This window comes from Zalophus californianus, chromosome 12, assembly GCF_009762305.2.
Source record: "Zalophus californianus isolate mZalCal1 chromosome 12, mZalCal1.pri.v2, whole genome shotgun sequence".
In the NCBI taxonomy this organism is placed as follows: Eukaryota; Metazoa; Chordata; class Mammalia; order Carnivora; family Otariidae; genus Zalophus; species Zalophus californianus.
Window position 1 is genome coordinate 1,780,165 of NC_045606.1, and position 21,012 is coordinate 1,801,176.

Genomic DNA, 21,012 nt, shown 5'->3' on the forward strand with positions numbered 1-21,012 from the left:
CTGTTTCTCTCCCCTCTGTCTCTCCGTCTCTCTGTCTGTCCCTCTCTATCTTTCTGTCGGTCTTCCGGCTCTCCCTGTCTCTCCAACTCTGTCTCTCTCTCCCTCCCTGTCTCTGTCTCTCCCTTCCTGTCTCTCTGTCTCTGTCTCCCTGTCTCTCCCCATGTCTCTCGTCTCTCCCTGCCTGTCTCTGTCTCTGTCTCTCCCACCGTGGAGCACGTGCACGGTTTGGGAAAAGCGAATTCGGCACACCTTAAAATCTGCCATCTGAGGACGGGCCCTTACCGAGCACACGTTCCGGGAGAGCGCCGCGAGGCCCGCCCCGCGGGTGCTGGGGTGTGACCCGAGGACGAACAGGATTGGCCGCGTGCTTCGTCTTCTGTCCGCTGGGGCCCGTGCGCCCCCGGGAGCCCAGAGCCATGCGGCCGCACCAGAGCCCGGCTTGGACGGGGGGCCACAGCCCGGGAGTGACAGCTGCTGGCAGGCGGGAGCTGGATGCCTCTTCTGCCCCGACCCGGGGCCCAGCACCGCCTGGGGTCCCAGCGGCGGGGGGATGCCGCAGGACTCGGGAGGACTCGGGGGAGGGCTGGAGTGGGCTGAGGCCACCGGGGTCGCCCGGGGCGTCCTGCCCAGGTTGCGCGGGGGACTTCCTCCACTGTCCAGCTTCTAGTGCATCAGTGGCTCTGGGGCGGGGCGCTCAGCCGACTGAAGACACACACAGAGCACGTGCCTGCATGGACCAGGGGCTGGGCTCGCCTCCCGCCTCGCGGCCTCCTTCGGTGCCTGACGACGCGGAGCCCACTCCCCAGGAGCCCCTCTCCTCGGCCCCAACGCCCTCTGCCCACCCCTGTTCATCCGCGGCCTCTCCTCCATATAGCCACCCCTCAGACAGCGGCTCCTTCCTACGCTGCCCCCTGCTGGGCCGAACCGATCTCACCTGTCGTGTTGTTCATGGTCTGTCTGCCCCCCGCCCCCGGAACGCGAGGCCTGCACACGCAGGAGACTGTTTCATCCGCCACGGCAGCCGCAGCACCTACAGTGGGACTCAGCCACCCGTTTTCGTGGAATTTCAGATGTGACCCTGACTTACACCCGCTACTATTCACTGACACCAAGCAGGCCATCAGAGAGCAGGCTGCCTTGTCTGAGGCTCGCAGAATGAGTCCGGGGGCTGGAACACCACGGCGGCCGCAGCTCAGTGCCCTGGTCTGGGCGTCCTCGGGCCACCTCACCGCGGGGCCGGCGAGGAGGTCGAACCAGGCCACCTGCTGAGCCAGGCGTCGCCCCCTCAGACCCACACCCACCCCCTTGTCCTTGGCCGTGGAGAGGACGTCTGCACGGTGCCAAGGAAGAACTTGCAACCTGGAGAAAATTCACGGCTCAGAGTTCATGGAGTTTGCTGCAAACTTCAGAACAGAAATCACGGGAATATAGGTCAAAATTGAGGATGATCCGGCATCTGGGAGGCTCAGTCGTTAAGAGTCTGCCTTCGGCTCAGGTCATGATCCCGGGGTGCTGGGATGGAGCCCCGAATCGGGCTCCCTGCTCAGCGGGGGTCTGCCTCTCCCTCTCCTGCTCCCCCTGTTTGCGTTCCCTCTCTCGATATGGCTCTCTCTGTCAAATAAATAAACAAAATCTTAAAAAAAAAAAAGAACTGAGGATGATCCGTGCTTTGAAGGTTAGATGGGGAGCAAATACAAATAGCCTAGAGAGGTCACGCTTGCCCAACCCCCTGCCCACCGCCCCCTGCCCACCAGCGTGTGAGTAACCCCACGAACAAAACTAGAACCACGACCGTCAACCTGACAACACAGGAAGCATCTTCCAGCACCAGGAGCCCACGAGGCCGTGGGGTGTGGCGGTGCCTCCCCGCTCTGACTGGAGGGCAGCTGGGCCTAACCACGTGGGAAATCACTGCGACGAAATCCAGCACTGCCGAGCCTGCACAGGCCACAGGGCACATCCCTTCCGCTGGAAACGCGGTGGGGCACGCATGCTCTGAGGGGAAGTATGCAGAGGAAGGAAGGAAACCTCCAGAATAAATGTAGTAAGCAGATGGTCATGCAGTCCTTGGACAGGCCATTTTCAAGAGCAATTGAGGACCTCTCCATAGCCAAGCAGGGCAATCACATGATCACACACCAACTGACGCGGGAAAGGGCAGGAACGGCGGTGACCTCACGGGGAAGCCTCAAAAACGCCCCTTCCAACCAAGAAGTGCCTGGCAGAGGAGGGGACGTGCGGGAGGTCTGCGGGTGGCCAGGCTGAGCAGGGCGTGCTGAGGGGCGCGGACGTGAGGTGGCTGTCAGCAGACACACGGCCCACGGCCGGGACCTCCAGGACCCAAGACGGTGGTGTTCGTGGGGAGGTGCACACACGGGGCACCTGGGGCTTTGCACGGGGAATTCACTTCTATTCGTCACGACCGTTAATGTCTGTAACAAACGTGTGGACGCTTACACACTGCTTTCCGGGTAGGACATAGCTCACCATTAAGGAGTTAAAAGATGAAGGCAGTAGGAGTCCTTCGTGACATGAGCCCCGTGCGCCATCCACGCAGCCGTGGGACTCCCTGGCTGACCGTGCCCCCCACCCCCGTGCAGAAGGAGGAAGTGAGACCCAGCACCCAGTGCAGGAGGGTCTCTGAGCCCGGCCCTGCTCTGCACACAGACAGACAGACCATTTTCTTCAGGGCCCCATCTGCCATTTCTTGCTTAGCACTTGCGTTGCCGCCTTAGCTTCGATATTTCTGGCACTCAGGATGTTTTTTGGCTGAAAGGCGGGGAGCTGGGGCCCCCTTCCAGAGAGCTGTGTGCCCCTGATGCCCTCCACCAGACTCCCCGTCCACCGTCATCCTGTCTGGATGTCTCACTGAAGCGACAGTGACCTGCTACTCCCTGCTGGTCCTAGGAAGGCCATCTGCCAAGGGCAGAAAGCAGAGGACACAAATCCTACAGACGGACGGGCAGCACCAGCCCAGGCCCTGCTAAGGGACGCAAAGGCAGGACACCGCTCCAGAGCAGGTGCACCTAAGGGGGCGGTGGAAGGCCTCGGGCTCTTCCTGGTGGGTGCACCCTGGCCAAGGACAGTCCCACTGGGACCTGTTGTATGGACTCTCAAACAGCGGCCGCCTTAGCCGTGTTCCCTTGCATGAAACTCCTCGCTTTGCTCGTAGACAGCACTGTCCATTTCTGAGCTTGAGGATCGTTCTCAGCACCTCATTTGTCTTCCGTCACCATCAACGCCCCCCTCTAGCACGGGGCCTTCCGGACCGAGGCTCAGAGGCGAGCATTGACCCCTGTCCCCCGGCTCTGACTTCCCCGGGCCTGAGCTGCATCTCTGGGGCACCTGCCAAGAGTCCTGGCCCACAGAGAGGCCTCGAAGCTCAGGCGTAGCTCACAACACAACCAGGTTTCCCAGGGCTTGTCGTGGTGACATGGGACAAACCTGATGGGGACACAGCACAGATGCTGTGGACACCGGGGCGAAGGGCGGGCAGGCCATCTGCATTTCCTCATCTTCTATGACCGTCCACGCTCACCCTGCCACGTCCCGCACATGGCCCCCCCTTGAGACATGCGTCCGTGCAGAGAGGAAAGGCCCAGGCCTGGCTGCAGGGAAGGTGGCTGCCCCACAGCCTCGCTGCTGGTACAAGGCCCGTCGGCATTCCCGCCACCAGTGGAGACCCACGCAGGCCGCCGCACGCACCTGGCCCCCCAACCTGCTCCTCCAGGGTCGGCCGCAGGGACCGTCATGGATGCTTCCAGGAGGAGTTCCCGCAGCACCGCCCTTCAGCGCGACCCAGCCCCGAGCCAAGCATGTCAAGCTGGGTGCAGGTTGCCCCGGAGACACGAGGTGTCTGGGTGAATCCAGGCAGGATCCAGCCCCCAGCAGCAAGAATGCACCCCCACTGCGGGCCCTCCAGCTCTGCACTGTGCCCCTGGCCCACCTCCCCTTGCACGGGCCTCGGGGAAACACTCCCCCTCTAGAACCGTCTCAGACGCAACTGGGCCTTTAGATATGCTCCCTCCTCTGCTCAGATGTCCCATCCAGCAAACCTCAAGGCCCCCGGCCTCCCAGAACATGAGCTGCCCCCTCCCCGAGGACCGTGAGGGCCTTGTGCATCTGCCGTGGCATCTCTCCTCACCCACTGCCGCTGCTCCTTGAAGCCAGAGCCGCCCCGCGGGACCGCACACGCCTGCGTCCCGTGTCCGCGCAGAGAAGGTGCTGAGTCCGGGAGGCAGCGTCCACGTGCACAAACCCAGGAGTGGCCTGACTTGGCCACCTCGGCATCCCCGGAGCCACGCAGACCGTTGCCTACTCCTGGACGCACTGTCCACCCTGGGCTTTAGCAAACAAGCTGACCGCGTGCACACATCCCCGGAGGAGCATCCAGAGGCCCGGCTTCAGGCTCAACTGCCCTCGCGCAGGGCCTGGCCCTCTAGCCTCATCAGGCGGTGTGTCTGGCACATCCCGGGGCCTCCAACACGCGCCCCCCCCAACCCCATAAAGTCTCTCCATGCTTCTGGCACATTCTCCTTCTTCTCCGTCCCATCCCCAAGGGGAAGGACGCCCCAGCAGGCCCAGGGTCAGTGGGTACCATACTGGAGGCGACCACGCTGTGTTCATGTCTTAGGAAAGCATCTGCCATTCATTTGTTTCTCGGCAGGCTCCAGACAAGAACAGTCATCAGAAAAGCTCATAAAGAAACTGGCAGAACAAGCAGAAAAATTTAAACGAAAACATCTGTGAGTGTGCTGCGTGGGCCAAGACTTCAATTCTGACCCTTCCTTCCAGAAGCAAGAGGGGTGCCTGGTCTAAGACGGGGTCCTGTCCGTGAGCAACACGCACCATGGAACCCCTGCAGGTACAGAGGGAGGAGGCAGACAGACAGGCAGAGACGGGGAGAGGGAGAAAGATGGGAACCGAGAGAGGAGACAGATTACAGGGCTGGCAGGGCCGAGGGGTCATGTTGTAAAACTCATCTTTTTGAGCAATCAAATCTCACTCTCGACTTCTGGCAGAAGCGGAGGGGACAGGGGTGAGGGCTGCCAACCCGCTCTCCCCGCCTCCCTCTCCTCCCCCAGGAACGGACCTAAAAGCTCGAGATCGCACTGGGCCTGGGCCTGGTTTCCTGCCCGTGCTGTGAATTCCGTCCCTCCCTCCCTGAGCGCCTCCCGGGGCCTCAGCCCATCCCGGGACCCCTGGCCGGTGGGGAGCCTGCAGCCCCGCGCGCGCACGGAGCACCTGCCCCTCGCCCTGCGCGGTCCACAGCTCCTGTCCCCAGCGGCAGGACCGTCCACCTCCTATCTGCCGCTCGACATCTTGCTCTCGGACTGGGCACAGGGTCCCCCGTCATGCCCTGGGCCCTGATTTCAGGCCGGAGGGTAATCCTACAACAGACGCGGGAAGGGGAAATTTCGTCCTCCTGAGCTGACCTTGGTTTCCAATTCTTCATCAGTTTAATGCCACTGCTACTAAACTGGGGAAGCAGATTTGACATCAACCTCACACAAGGCACTTTTGGAATCTAGGGCATCTCACTGTGCTTAGGGTTTTGTCTCCAAGGCCCAGATCAATCCCACCGGATTGCTGAGCCCCCTGGCCAGGGGGCGGGCCTGCCTGAGCACCAGCCAAGTGGTCACTGACACTGTCACTCTGATTGCTATCAGCGAGTCGTTGCCAAAGAGCTCCGCAGGATCACGACTCCTTGGCACAGGCTTGTAGACAGTTCTCCTTCCTGTGGATCCGTGTTCCCTCAGGTTCCTAGAGCCCTGCAAACACATCCGGCGAGTCACCAGGTTGGAAACAGACCCCCGCCCACAGGCCCGGACCCCCGCCTGTGGACCTGGCTTCCCAGAGCAGTGAGTCCCTGAAACAGGACCTCGACCCAGGTGGACACATCCGTTCTGGCCCGCGGGTCACTCACACTCACCCCGAATAATTGGGAAGGCAGCGTGACGTCAGCCCCAAAAGCCACAGGACTGAGGGATTAGTGGCGCCCCGACAGGTGTCAGCCTCCAGCCCCGCTGCAGGGCCAGCACGGCCTCCCCTCGCAGCAGCGGGCAAAGAAAGGATGAGGAAGACGGAGGGTCTCCGGTGGATAGGGGCACCGGGCCCGTCCCCCCCAGCAGGACCCCCAGCTGCTCCCTCGGCTCTGCTCACATTTCACGGGGGAGGCACATTATAGTCTCTCTATGAAAGGATGGGGGTAGAGTCTCGGCCCCAAGGCAGTCAGCCAGGTGCGGGCAAGAGTGACCTCCGCTGGCCACTCAGCTTAGCAAAGAGAGGGCTGGACCCGGAGCCCGAGCCGACGTCTGTGGTGGGCAGTGATGTTGAGCAAAGCACCCTCCCTTTCTACATAAAGGGCGCCGGCCTAGAGATCTGGCATGGGGGGCGGGGGGCTTTCCCGCTTGTGGGCTGACTCGCCTGGTCGCTGCTGGTCCCCTCGAGGGCTCCTAAGAATTCTGAGGCCAGGGTGCCCCCCACCCGGATTCCCAAAGTGGTCAACATCCGGAGGCCCTGTCCTCACGCCATGAGCTGGGAACACCTGTGCAGCCGAGGCCAAGGATTAGACGAGCATCCTGCCTTCTGTCGTCCAAAACCTGAAGAGAATCCGATATCTCATCCCAAAGGCACCAGAGGGCAGAGTAGAGAAGCGACAGAGCCCTTAGGGGTCCACGCACAGGGCTGAAATTTCGGCCCTACCACTTCGTGGCTGCATGGTGTCCAACAAGTTCACGTGAATTCACAGACTTCAGCAAATAGATTATGAAATTACTCTCGTGTTTGGACAGTGAGAACGGGTGAACAGCCCAGAAGACACAGTCCGTAGTCTGTCCCCACAGAATTTACTGCCCCTGAGAGCCGGAGACCAGCGGTGCGCTCTTGTCACCCACATATGCCCACAAAGTGGGAACAAACCTTGGCAACTAATCTTCCAGCCGTCCAGATGAGCAGATGTGGCCAGGCCCCTTCATCCCCATTTGACCACCCGATGGCCTGGAAGCTTCCTGGGGAAGACAGGAGCAAGCAGGTGTCCCTCTGTGTCTGGCAGATTTCAGGCCCTGAGCCCAGCGCCCCGGGGTCGGTGGCCATGTCCTGCAGAGGCCCTGGGCCGATGGTCACCAGGCCACCGGCTGCCCACGATATCCAGGGTTCCGAGCAGCTCTGCACCAAGAAGGGCTTTCACTGAGCTGAAGGCAGCGAGGAAGGACGGCAGCCCGGGTCCCCTGTTGGTGCCCAAGGCCTCGCCTGCAGCAAATCTCTGGTGACAGTGCAGGAAGGAGGTCTCGGAAAGCGGCCCCACCTGTCTCGCACTCGCTAGACTCGGCTTCGCCACTGCCATCTGCGTTTGCCGCCGTTCCTTCTGCACGGACCCAGGACAGAGAGCCCTTGGAACACACGGACACGGTGCCCGGGTATGCCTGCTTGAACGCCACCCGGTTTCCCTGCAGTCTTCCACACCGGACGCCCAGGGAGGAAAGGATGGAGGCAGCCCCATGTCGCAGCCTGCCTGTGCCTGACGTCTGGGGGTCCCCAGCGCCTCCCTCCAGCTCGAGCACCCAGGGCCCAGAGAAGATTCGGTTTCAAAGCTCAGCCGCAGCAAGCAGGTGCACCTGAAGATACAGGGCATGGCAGCCGCGTGCCCTGTCTCTCCCCTGCGCGTGGAGGGCATGCAGCGGTGGCCTTTGGGGGACCTCGGGGGGCTAAAAATAAGACAAGGGGCTTTTAGCTTTGGTGGCTTTCCATGGGTTTACTGGCAGGTGACAACCAAAGCCCCTGAAAGAAGCCTGATTCAAAACGGAAAGCTCTCCGGGAGGGCTTGTAGGCGGCACGCTCGGGTTTGCACACACGGAAGTGGGCAAACAGGGGTCTGTGCGGAGCTCTGCCACTTTGAGACTCCGAACAGGCCGACGTTCCGGCCGCCCGTGGAGCGAGACGCACACTAGCCCGGACTCCGCGCGGAGGAAGCAGCCCGGCAAGTCCGTTCGGCTTTGGGGTTGAAGACCACACGTCCCTGGGGTCAGACTCTGAACGATGACCAGCGACTTCCCGAGGTGCAGGTGTGCTGGGGGCTCTCTGTCTTACTGTGCTCTATTTTGCACAGCTGAGCCCCTGTGTCAGTGGGCCCCCAAGCTCCAGTCTCAGCACTGGCGTAAGATGGACGTTCCCGGAGACAAATGATCGTAGGGGATGGAGGAGGGAATGCACACCTAGGGAAGGGCTGCAAATTCTCTTTGCAGGCAGTTAATAATTAAAGATTCACTCCAGGGCCACCTCGGTGGCTCAGCCAGTTAAGCCTCGGACTCTTGGTCTCAGCTCAGGCTTGATCTCAGGGTCAGGAGTTCAAGCCCCACATGGGGGTCCATGCTGGGTGTGGGAACTACTCAAAAAAAAAACCAAAAATTCACTTGAAAAGAGGAAGTCCTTTGCAAAGTGGTCATTGTCAAGGCCTTGCTTCCACAGTGGGGTCCATTGGCTTTTGTGCTGCCTGCCGACAAGGTGCCCCGAGCCCCGCGTGGCTCGGAGTTACCAGCAGAGCCCCGGGTGAGGGCTGGGGACCAAAGCCCTCGTGCATATAGGACAAAGAGCACTCGTGTGTGATCTTGTCCTCGGGGCACACGGTAGCTCTGGAAAGCCGAGTGGTCGTAGGTGGGATTAAAAACACCAAAGCCGTCTCAAGTCATAAAATAAAAATCTGGATGCTTTCGGTGCTCAGAGTTGTAAATCAGCAAGAGCAGCAGACCTTCTCCTGGTGGGGCTCTGCGTGGAATGTCATGGATCCCACATGTGTCTAGAGACGGCCTGTGATGCACAGCAGCGGGCTCGCGGCCAGGACCCCGCCGCCGCCCCGTCAACCCCACCACGTCTGCCAATCTCGCTCCTTGGCGCCGATACGTGCACTTTTCTGCCTCTTCGCCTTTCATCAGGCCTTCTCCCCACTATGTCTGGCCGGACTCTCTGTGGGGAAATACGACATAGTTGACATTCCCTCCAGCCAACCAAAACGAGGGCGAGCAAAATACAAATCTGGAATACCGCACTTACTTTGCGGACGCTGTTGAATGATTTTCACTGGGCAGAAAATTTTGATTTTAGGGCAAAGGGTCGCCATGGCCTGGAACCGCTGAGGTCCTAGTTGGGCAGCAGGTAGGTGATGTCCGTGCAAGCCTGGTGAGCACCCGGCGGTGCAGCCAGCCTGCAAACCCCTGAGACCCCGGCTCCCGGGTGTGGGCACCGAAGGTCAGCTCCACGGGGTCTTCACCGAGGCCCATCTCTCAGCGTCAGTTATGATGCTGGAGTGGATTCTGTCACGTCGCAGAAACCAGCAGCCCTCCCAGTTACTCCCGGGGCCTGCGGGAAGTGCTCTTGACGGCTTGAGCATGGGGGCTGAGGTCAGAGCCCCCTGCCTTCCACGGCGCTCTGTCTTCCCACGGAAGCACCAAGTCCCCAGTTGGGTTTTTTTGCATTTCCCCCAGGAATGAGAGAATTTTCCCTAGCTGCATTCATTTGGAACCGTTTTCAGGAAGAAAACTAACTAACTAGAAGAAACCTAACAGAAACCGACAATGTAAGCAAGAGAAGCGTCAATATTCCTTGTTACCAGACTTCCCTATTTCCCCCTCTGATTTTATTTTTAGGGAGGTTTGACATCAAATCCATAAAAGTGAACCAATCTCAGTGCAGGCCTGAGGATCTTCACACACGCAGACAACCGTGTGGACATCCTCCCAGATCAGGACTTGGAGTGGCACCCCAGAAGCGTGTCCCGGGCCTCCCCCTAGTCAGGGCCCCATCCCCGCCTGCACCCGTCCCACCACCAGGTAACACGGATTCTGGGGTCCACCACCGCCAACTGGTCTGGTCTTTTGTGAACCGCGTATCACTGCAATCGCTTTCCCGTCTGGCTTCTTTCTGTCACCGTGGAGCCGGCAAGAGTCACCGGTGAGTGTGAGCGTCGTCGGGAGTACAGTTCCGTCCCTGAGCACTTACCCACTCTCCTCTCCCGGACACTCCAGTTGTGTGCAGTTTTCGACTATTATAAAGAAAGCAGCTGGGACCATTATGTACCTGGTTGGTGGAGGAAATACTCCCTTTTTCTTCTCTTCTATGTACCAAGGCCTGGACTCTCTGCCCTCTTCCGGGAGAGGATGCCGGAGGCGCAATTATGTCCCTGCAGGACGGCAGAGACTAAAGTCACCACACAGCACCTGCAGGAAGCGGGCGGTGAGATCCCAGTGGCTTCCAGAGTGTGAGTCCACCGCCCCAAAGGGGGGCTCCCACGGCCACCGCAGCCGACAAGAGCGCCGGAATGCCGCGGACCGCAAGTGCCACCCAACAACCGTGCTCACGGCTCGCTGGTTAGAAGTGGAGGCAGGGCACCACCCGCCTGCAAGGTAGAGCCTTCTGCGCTCGAGGCCAGCATGCGCGGAGAGCAGATACAGGGGACGCTGGGCAGCCCCGTCACCATTGTGGAGGGCTTAATGTCCCCTTGGTGCAGTCGCTGCTGACGTGAGCAAGCTACGGTGTCAACACCTCTCCCCTTGTCATTTTCACTTGTGGTTTTGGTTTCAGAATGAATTTTGCTCTTCACATACTTTGAGATTTAATTATTTGGGTTCAAAAATGACCTCCGCTTAATATTCACTTGCAAGAAAGGGAGTCCTTTTAAATAGTAATTATGTCAATTCAGCAGCCATAATGTTAAATAAAAACCGTTTTAAATTCTAAGAAAGATCTTGCCAGGTGGGTGGATTGCAGAGTCTAGCCCCCACAGTCCGGTCGGCTTTGCACAGAGAACCTCAACACAGAGAGTCCAGCTTCTGGGCATCTGCCGCGCCCCGTGCTCCCGCACCACACTCACCTGTGCATCAAGGTGAGCCGCAGATGCACCTGCGGCCTCCTTCCTCCCCCTGCTGGTGTTCTTGCTCCCTGGACCCCAGCCTGCTGGAGTCCAGAATGTGCACCTACCTGCCGAGAAGCCCAGTCCAGGGTGCATGGCTGCCTCCCCAGGCCTTTGGCTTGGGTTTTCTCCACCTACTCTCCCCAGTTTTGGAAGGATCTATCGGCCCCCCAGTCTGGTCACCCAATCCCCAAAATGAGTGCATTTGGAAGCCAGCTTTACCTATATACCCATGAGCGGACTCCTGTTCGGTGTGGGGAGTTCACATGGCCAGTCAACCCTGCTGGGACAGAAGGAACGTCCATGTGCAGTTACCAGGGCCAGGAGGTCTGCCCACGCGTGACACACCTTGTCGCTCCGTTTGCCGGGGTGGCAGGATCACCCGTGTCACTAATTAGGTCTCCCTTGGGATTTCCACTGGACAGTTCAAGAACCCTGGGGCTCACATGCGTCCAGATGGGTGTGAACCTTCCGTTGTGCTCATGGTACCTTAGATGTCATGTGTTCCTGCCCAAAGCCAGCCCTTCATCCCACGTCAGGCAGCACTGCCCAAATGGGCTGAGAGAAGACCCAATCTGATACTTGGTCACTGCACCCAGAGCCTTCCGCTAAGCGACAGAAGATTGCAGGCGTCCCTGTGCAAAGCTCAGGAGAGGGAGAGGCCCCCCAGGACTGTGCAGCCGACCTGGCCGTTTTCCCTCCATCCAGGAGACCCAACACCCGCCGAGAGTCGTGCGACACCCCCTATTACGTGAAAATCACTGAAGTCTCCCATCAGAGCCTCCGTAAGTCCCTGGAGGGTCCCACATCCCGGAAAACAGAGAAGTGGAGAGTGGTCCTCGTATTGCACCCGTGAAGGCAGACAGGCTGCTTCTCTAGGAACAGACCACGAAAATACACCCTGAGTTTGCACACCTGGCTACTTCAACCTCCCCCCGCCCTCGTTACCCTGTACCGGGGAGAGAACTCAAAATGACAACCCAGCTGCTGTCTCTGAGCGCCTTTTATGCAACAAACACATTTATCAGGCACAGTACCTGTGATCTTCGCCAACCCCCTAGAAACCAGGAATGCTGACATTTCCATCTCTCAAATAGGACAAGTGGCTGAGCCAGGGAGAGTCCTTCGGCACAAGTGCCCTAAATCAGCACCCACAGTCTGCCCGTCCACTGGGCCCCCCCGCCCAGCTGCTCCTTCATGACACAGGAGATCCTAGGACCTCCCGAGTCCTTCGAGCCTTGCTTGCTTTATACATAAAATGCAGATAATGATCTCTGTATCGGTCAGGTTCTCCAGAGAAACAGAACCAACGGGATGTACAGAGAGAGAGAGATTTTAATTAAGATTTGGCCCCTGCCAGCGTGGGACCTCCAGGGCAGCCTGCGTCCTGGAAATTCAGACGGCTGAACGAGCCTGAGGTCCACCAGGGAGGCCGACGAGCAAGAGACAGGGGCAGGGATCTTCCCTGACAGCCTGGAGGCAGAGGAGCTGCTCTGGAAAACTCCAGACCTTGCTCTGAAGGCCTTCAAACCCACCGACACTACAGAGCCTCCCTGATGGCGAACGGCAGTCCCATCTAGAAATACCTCCCAAGCAGCATCTAGACCGAGTGTGGTGGCCTGGCCACACTGGCACGGGACCTTCACTGGGCACCTGCTGTGCTTGGAGGCCAGGGCAAGGTGGGGTGCAGCATGTTCTTCTGTTCAAGGTGTCCCCCCTGACAAATGCGGGCACTGCCTGGAATCTCAGCCCAGTGCCACGTGCCAGGGGCCAGGTGCCAGGGAGAGGACCGGCAGGCACCCCTGCTCCACGCCAGGCCCTGGACAGCTGTCCCTGCTCAACGACCCGCTGACGACACCCCCCCCGCTTACTGGCCTTCACCTCTGGGTTTTCTTTCTCTCCATGTGTTTGTGTTTCCTGATCTTTGAGGACCTATTTATTCTGTCTTACAAACACTTAAACCCACGGTGCTCTGCCATGTTTTACGCACTCCGTGTCTCCGATCTATGCTGCCCGTCACTGTCCCCTTCTGCATCCCCGGCTGGAATGGGACCCTCACAAGGCAAGTCGTGTGGCACAGGTGCCCTCCTAAACCCTCTGGAATCCTGGACCTGACTCTGCTCTCACAGGGAAGCAGGCACACTCGGCCCCACTCGGCCCCCGCTCGGCCCCCACTCAGACCCGCCCAGCCCCCACTCGGTCCTCACCTAGTCCCCATTTGGCCCTACTCGCCCCCACTCGGTCCCCAATGGCCCCACCTAGCCCCCAGTTGGTCCCACTCGGCCCCACTGACCCACATTCCAGGTCTTTGTCAAATGAAAGGTCACCGACTTAGTGCTGTAGGGGCTGAGCCCCTGCCCCCAGGCAGCACTGAGCTCCCTGAGCTCCCACCCAGGCATGTTCTTGTCTAGTCCAGGTGGCCTTCCAGCTCTGGCAACAGAGCGCCCTCCATCCCTGACGTTGTGCTGCCTGCCTAGCCTCTCTGGGGCTTGGTTCCCCCAGTTGTGTTGATAGTAAACCCTAGGGATGGAAGCGTACAGACAGCGCTCCCGGCAGAATCCTCACACTGCAGCTGCTAATTGTCCCCTCATCCCAGCCCCAGATTCAAGTTCAAGACTGTGGGGTAAAGAAGGTGTGGTCTGTGCATGCCGCAGAATACCGTTCAGCCCTAAAACAGGGAATTCTGCCTCGTGCAGCTACATGGGTGAATCTCAAGGACATTGTGCTAAGTGAAGGAGGCCAGACCCAGAAAGACAAGCACCTGCGTGATCCCCCCATCTTGCAGGAGAAGCTGAAATAGTCCGATCCATAGGATGGGAGAGCCAGTTGTTGGCGGGGGGGGGGGGAAGTTAGGGGAGGGGAATGGAGTTACTGATCAATGGACATCAAACCCAGAAAGATGCATCAGCTCTGGAGATCTGCTGGGCAACCTTGTGCCCGTGGTCAACTTTAATGTACTGTGCACACCAACGTTTGCTAGGAGGGGTCTCCTGTTATTTCACCACAGTGAAAATAAAATTAAGGAGAGAGAGAGAGAAAGACAGAGAGAGAGACAATTGTATGTCTCCAGGCTGGGGCTTGCTTCTCCCAGGGCTTGCTCTCTAACTAGGTCAGTCTCCTTCCTTCTAACTACTTCTAGTCCTTGTTGACAGTGCCTCAGCATACCCCAGTGCTACGCCTGACCCAGTTACAGAATACACCAGCCAACTTAACCCTAATGCCCCGGGGCTTACATCCCACCAGCAACCACTCTTGGTACACAGCACCTCGGCTCCTCACCTGACAGTGTGGAGCCATAATGAGGCTGTTACTCTCGCCCCTCACCCCCATCCCTGCCTCTCCACCTTGACATCCATCGAGCAATTTGACCACAGGCAGCTGTGTAACACATCACAATAATTTGCAGCAAGAAGGAAACCTACCCCAAAGCACTGACTTCTAGGAACCTCCGTCTTGATTCCAAGAATAATATTTGTGGCTGACACCATGACGATGCTATGATCGCTGGGAGTTGTTTCCTTACAGCTCACAAGGCAGCGCCAAGGATTCTGCACGCTCTTCTTAGACTCAGCCCCTTCTGCCATTTAGTAAATTATTTTCATGGTGAGTGTCAGAACTAGCTGTACCCGGGACAAATACTCCTCTAATTCTGGCTTTCCCTGCAGCACAAGCCAGGAGGTGGGTTGAGACACCACTACCCCCGGCCTCTGCCGTGTATGAACTACCTTAGGCAAGACTGGGTTATTCAGGGATGGAAAAGTGAATCTGCTTCCATCAGTGATGGGTGGTCATTTCTATAAGGCTGGAGCAAAGGAGGGGATGTCATGGGTCTCATACACTGAGATTCTGGTGCATGTTCTACTATCAGAGTCTTCATTGTGAAGTCTTGCCATCAAGGGTGAATTACGCACATGCACGTTAACACACCTGTTTAGTAAGTATGTATTACGTACCTCATTATGTTCCAGGCTTTCTGCTGGCTCTGCAGATTTAAAGATGAACAAGAGAAGATTCAGACCCTTCCTTTGCTCTAGCAGATTTTAATAGAGTAATGAACAGAGCAGACCTTATTATAGGTAAGAATTTAGTATACGATAAAAGACCCATTAGGAAAAAAATGGGGCATGGGCCAATTTCGTTAGGAAGATGACTCATAATTTGTGAATAATAATAATTTCTCATACCACCTATCAAAATAAATTCCCACTAGATTCAAAAATTAAATCTAGAATTTTCAGTAGAAGTGACTCTTTTTCTGGTGGACAATGGACTTTCCCCGTGTGAAACATTGAAGTAAATTAAAGCGGAAACAAAATGATAGATTGGGCAATATAAGGATTTTAAACATGTTCATATACCATAAATTTTTTAAATATTATTGAAAAATACTTTGATATATTTATATGTGAAAATAAGGCATGAATCACGTACAGAAAACTCAAAATCTATTACAGCCAGTATTTAAAAAATCCACACAAGGATTAGATGCATACTGACAGTGGGCAGAAGATAAAGTAAAAAGGGTTATAAAAATATGGAGAAATGATCTTGTGGCTAATCTCCCCTCTGTGTGGCACTCTACCCCTGCCTTCTTCACGGACTTGTGCCAGCTTCAAGGACTTCATGAGTGCTCTCTTATATGTGAGCATTTCCTCTAGCCCCCAAAGCCTGGTACAAGCTACTACGACTTTATCATGTTTGGTTATTTAGCAAAGATGTCCTGAGGATGCGCTTGGTGGTGCCTTTGTAGGCGCACAGGGTTTGAATGGATGTGTGTGCATCTGTCTAGGCTGAATCCTTGGAGGACCTGAATCCATTTTCCTCTCCCTAGTACCCACTACACTACCTGGGACATAATGGATGATAAATGTCTGATGAAGGCATTCACAGCTAGGTCGCTGTTCTGTATGTAAACTGCCACTAGCAGTTACCCTTCATCCCTCTCCCGAGCCCCTGGAGGCCACAAATCTGATTTCTCTCTCCGTGGTCTTGCCCATTCCGAACATTTCACACAAATGGATTCACACAAGATTCAGCCTTTCGAGTCTGGCTTCTTTCACCTAACATAGTGCCTTTGAGGCTCATCTATGTTGAAGCACGCATCAGCTCTCCGTTCCTTTTTCTTGGCTGAATAATATTTCATTTTATGGATAGACCACATTTTTTAATCCGCTTATTGACTGATAGACATTCAGGTTGTTTCTGCTTTGGGCCATGATGAATACTACTGCTATGAACATTCATGTACAAGATTTCATGTGGATATATGCTTTCAATTTTCATATAGATAGATATGATATATAGGTGTTATATAGATGTACCTACTAGAAGTAGAATTGCCGGGTCATATGGGAGCAAATTTTAACTTTTTGAGGATTTTCCAGACTGTTTTCCAAAGTGTTTGCACCATTTTACGCCCCCACCAGCAGTGAATGAAGACTCCAGTGTCTCCACAGCCTCAATAATTATTACTTGTCTCTTTTATTCCAGCCTTCCTGAGGTGCGATATGACTTCTCATTATGGTTTAGCTTTGCATTTCCTTAATGACTAATGATGTTGAGCATCTTTTCATGTGCTCATTCGCCATTTGTATTCTCCTCTTTAGAGAAATGTCTATTCAAATCCTCTGCCTCTTTTTTAATTGGGCTATTTATCTCTGTATTGTTGAGTTGTAAGAGTTCTTTGTATATTCTGGACACTAGACTTTCAGCAGATGTATGATTTGCAATACCTCCAACTTTGTTCTCCCTTTTCAAGATTCTTTCAGCTATTCTTGGTTGCTTGCATTTCCTTACGAATTTCAGGATCAGCTTGTCAATTTTTGCTTAAAAGAAAAAAAGCAGCTGTGATGTGATAGGGATTTTGCTGAATCAGTAGACCAGTTTGGGAAGCTTTGCCCCCTTAACAATATTAAACCTTCCAATCCACAAATACAGGGTGTCTTTTCATCTTCCAGTTATCCTTAATTTCTTTCAATGGTGTTTTACATTGCTTGGTGTACAAGTCATACAGTTTTTTGTTATATTTATTCAGAAGTATTGTTTTCCTGTTTATGTTTTTGTGAATAGAATTGTTTTCTTATGTCTAATTTTGGATTGTTCATTGATATTATATAAAATACAATCTACTTTTGTACATTTATCTTGTATCTTACCACCTTGCCAAACGTGTTTATTAACTTGAATTGCTTTTGTGTGGGTCTCCAGCTTTTCTATGTATAAGATCACCTCATCTGGAAATGCACATGGTTATGCTTCTTCCTTTCCAATTGGGATGCCTTTTCTTTCTTTCTTTCTTTCTTTCTTTCTTTCTTTCTTTCTTTCTTTCTTTCTTTCTTTCTTTCTTTCTTTCTTTCTTTCTTTCTTTCTTTCTTTCTTTCTTTCTTTCTTTCTTTCTTTCTTTCTACTGAGCAGAGTTTCATTCCACTGCTTTAGGCATTCCTGATTCAAATGAGAAAAACATCTTCCAATTTATAGGAGTCCGAGTAAAACCCCATTCCCCTTGTGGGAGTCAGGATAAGTCACAGCCTCAGGGTGCCCGCACGCCTTTGATCCTGAGTCATCACACCCCAAGCCTGTTCCCCAGTTGACTCGATTTATAGAATTGGGCTTCTCGGCTGGTCCTCTTCCCATTTAAGACTTAAGACTGAGCCTCTTTGTGGCAACTCAACAGACTCCTGGTCTCAGCCCCTGGAGGAGGTAGGGTGGAGGGGGCCATTGTCCCTGTATCTGCTGGGGGTGCGGGACTCTTGCTATATTCAGATTATCCAGGGCCACAAACTTCACTTGTCTAGTCAGAGATGGCAAGTTACTAAGCACCACCCGTACCTCGGATCGTGGCAGAATGTGGATTCAGGCCCCATCCTTCTGACATCTAAAGCTGAGCTGTTCTCACAACAGGTTTCCTCTCCTCCAACTTCATCTTCCTGGGACAGAAGCCGGCCCTCCTGGGGCCATCCCAGAGCAGGGGAGCATAGACTCTACTATGGAAAGGGGCAGGGGAAAATCCACACATTTAGAAAAAATTTCAAGGGGAGAAGGGAGGAAAGGAGAAGCATCTGGAAACAACTGAATGTCTATTTGGAGTCAGGCGCGTTTACGTCCTTCATCTCATTTAACTGACACGCGGGAGGTAGAGTTGTGTTCTTTTTATGGGTGGTGAAACTGAGACTGATAGTTTTTAACATGACCTTTTAAATAACTTGCTCAAGTCACAGACCCAGGTTTAAAACTGGACTCTCTCCTCACTTCCACCTAACTCCCTGGCCTGGGTTTTCCCCCCTTGTACCTCTAGAAGTGACTTGCCCAAGGTAAGTACTAGTAACAAAGGCGTCTGAAAGCGTGAAGTAGCAGGCGGCCTGAAGCTTGGAGCTTGGGGGGTGTTCTGTGTGCGGCACGCTGAGTGTCCCTATCAGGTGTCTTCCCAAGTCTCCAGCCAAGGGGTTGAGTCATGACATCCAGTCAACTGAGAACGAGCCACTCCTTTTAGGAACTTAACAGACAAACCTAAAAAGCTGCAGTGAGCAACTCTAACTCTGCCTCTCACTCGCTCTGCAAATCTCGGCACAAATGTGGGCAAGTCACGGATCTGGAGATGCTGCTTCCCATCGACAAAGTGGGGGTCAGAAGACCAACTTTACTGGTTTGCTGAGAGAATAGCCCAAGCTTCCCAGACCCCCAGCTACATGAGCACTATAACCCACATGCCTCTGACTATGGTCCTGGGGTTGCCAGACTCTCCACCCACTCTGTGCACACACAGTGTCCCTGGTGGGGCCTCCACCATTCTTCCTTAGGAATTCCCCGGGGGCACCTCTGGGAACAGAGGGAACCCCTGAAGTCTGGCCAAGAGATTATTGCAGGACCCCAGCCCAGCCTGCTTCCTGCAGAGGGGAGAGAACATTCTCTTCCCCACAGCAGGTGGCACCTTGGTGCATGGTCCTGAAGGCTTGCAGAGTTTCCAGGAACACAACCTTCCTCGCTCCTTCCTCGTGCCACCCCACCCCCAGGGATCCTGATAGCAGTGCTCAGGACCTGGGCTGGGGCCCAATGCTAGGGACAGGTGCCATGCTCCGTGCAGAATGTCCAGGCCCCCAGCCAGTCAGGTCTTCTCTTGCTGTGAGGTTATGTGTTGACTGGAGGCCAAGCCTTCGCAAAGTCAAAAGCAAGTAAGTCACAAGAAGACACAATACATGGAGACTGATCCAGTGTCTGTTTAAAACAGATCAGGAATAAGGAATATTATTCACCCCTAAAGAGGAAGGGGATTCTGACCCAGGCTCCAAGGTGGGTGAGCCTTGAGGACATGACACTGAGTGAAGTAAGCCCGACGCAGAAGGACCAGCACTGACTGATTCCACTTACAGGAGGCGCCTGGAGAAGTCCGATTCAGGGAGACAGTAGAAGATGAAAGCCCCAGGGAGTTAGTGCTCAGTGGGGGCGGAGCTTCAGTTGGGGAAGATGAGAATGTTCTGGAGGTGGATGGTGGGACGGCCACACAACAGTGTGACTATGCTTAACACCACTGAATTGGACACGTAAAAATGGTTAAGATGGTAAATGTTATGTTAGGTATATGTCACCCTGATCTCAAATACCACTTAAGAAATTCAATCATAGAGAAAACTAAATCATACATAAAATATATATACATACATAACGCTGATACAACACATAGTAATAAATGATAGTCTCTGGTTAGTGGGCTTATAGGAAATCTTTACTTTTCTATATTTTGAGGCTTTTTAATTTGCAAGTATTACCTTTAAAATCTGAAAAAAATAACTTTTTCCGAGAAGCATTTTTTAAAATACTCATGACACACTGAATGTGTCCTTAATGATGTGCTCAGTGGTTGAGACACAGACATGACTGAAAGGCTGGCCGCCCTCACCCGGTGGCCTGACTGTGCGGTGGCCGATGGATCAGGGGCCCAGGGACTGCCTGTCCTGCCTCCTGAGCTCTAGCTCCGCCCACCCTGCCTTCAGCCCCGCCCACTCCACCTGCAGCCCCACCCATCCCCTCCTGTGGCTTCACACACCTGCAGCCCCGCCCGCTCAACCGTCAGCAGGCGGCCCCGCCCACCCTGTCTGCAGCCCCACCCACACGAAGCCCCGCCCCCGTTCACTGGCAGCCACGCCCACCTCCCCCGGAGTCCTCGCCCACCCCACCTGCCGCCCTCCTGTCACTTGCTTCTGGGTCACAAGCATGTGGAAGGCAAGACTCCATCCACACCTGGGGTCTCAGTGCTTAACCTCCCTGTGGGTGGGGACTTGGGGAAGGGGTGTCATGCCCACTCAGCCCCGCCTTCCCGTCAGCACCCCTCCTCTGCGTTCCCCCCCGGGTGGTGCGGACCCTGCCACCCCCCGACAGCCCGCGGTGCGGGTGCTGGGAAGAGCGCGCAGCTCCGCCTCCTGGGCCGGGGCCCCTCAGCTCTCCTGAGCCCTGCGGCGCCTCCCCCTCCTAACCCTGTCATCGGGGCCCAGCGTGGCCCAGAAGACCTCGGCATTTGTTGGCGCCGCCAGTGCCCCCCAAGTTCCCACGACACGGCTGGGCAAATCCTGACGCGCACGGGAGGAAGAGGGCGCAGGGACAGACATGTCAGAGGTGCAGGAAACATGGTGGGCAGGGAGGAGGGACCCGGTCTGTGGTGCGTGCTGCAAAGTCAGAGGGCAAAGCGTCCTCGTCCTCAGAGGACACGGCCCCGCAAAAGTGTCATGCGGCGTGTCTCACCCAGGACAGGGCCATCGTCAAAGCCACTGGCTTCCGAGAGGCGGCGGGTGGCCGAAATGGGGAAGGGGGTGAGAGACCCAGCCACTACAATAGCCAGCCTTCCGTCCCCGGGGCAAGCCCAGCGGGACCCTGGGCCCCACCACAAGCCCTCAGGGTGAGCAAAGACACCACCTCAGACCAGTCCGACCTGGGCGCCACACGTCAGCACATGCATGTGGGTGCGGGTTTGCGTACGGCTGCACCTGGGTGCGTGCATGCGTGTGTACCTGCACACGTGCGCAAAGGTGTACCTCTGTGTGCGCATGCGCGAGTCCGCATGGGCTCTTGTGTCTCAGCTCTGTCCGGTTCCTGGGAAGTCCGTGGGCATCGGTGGTGGT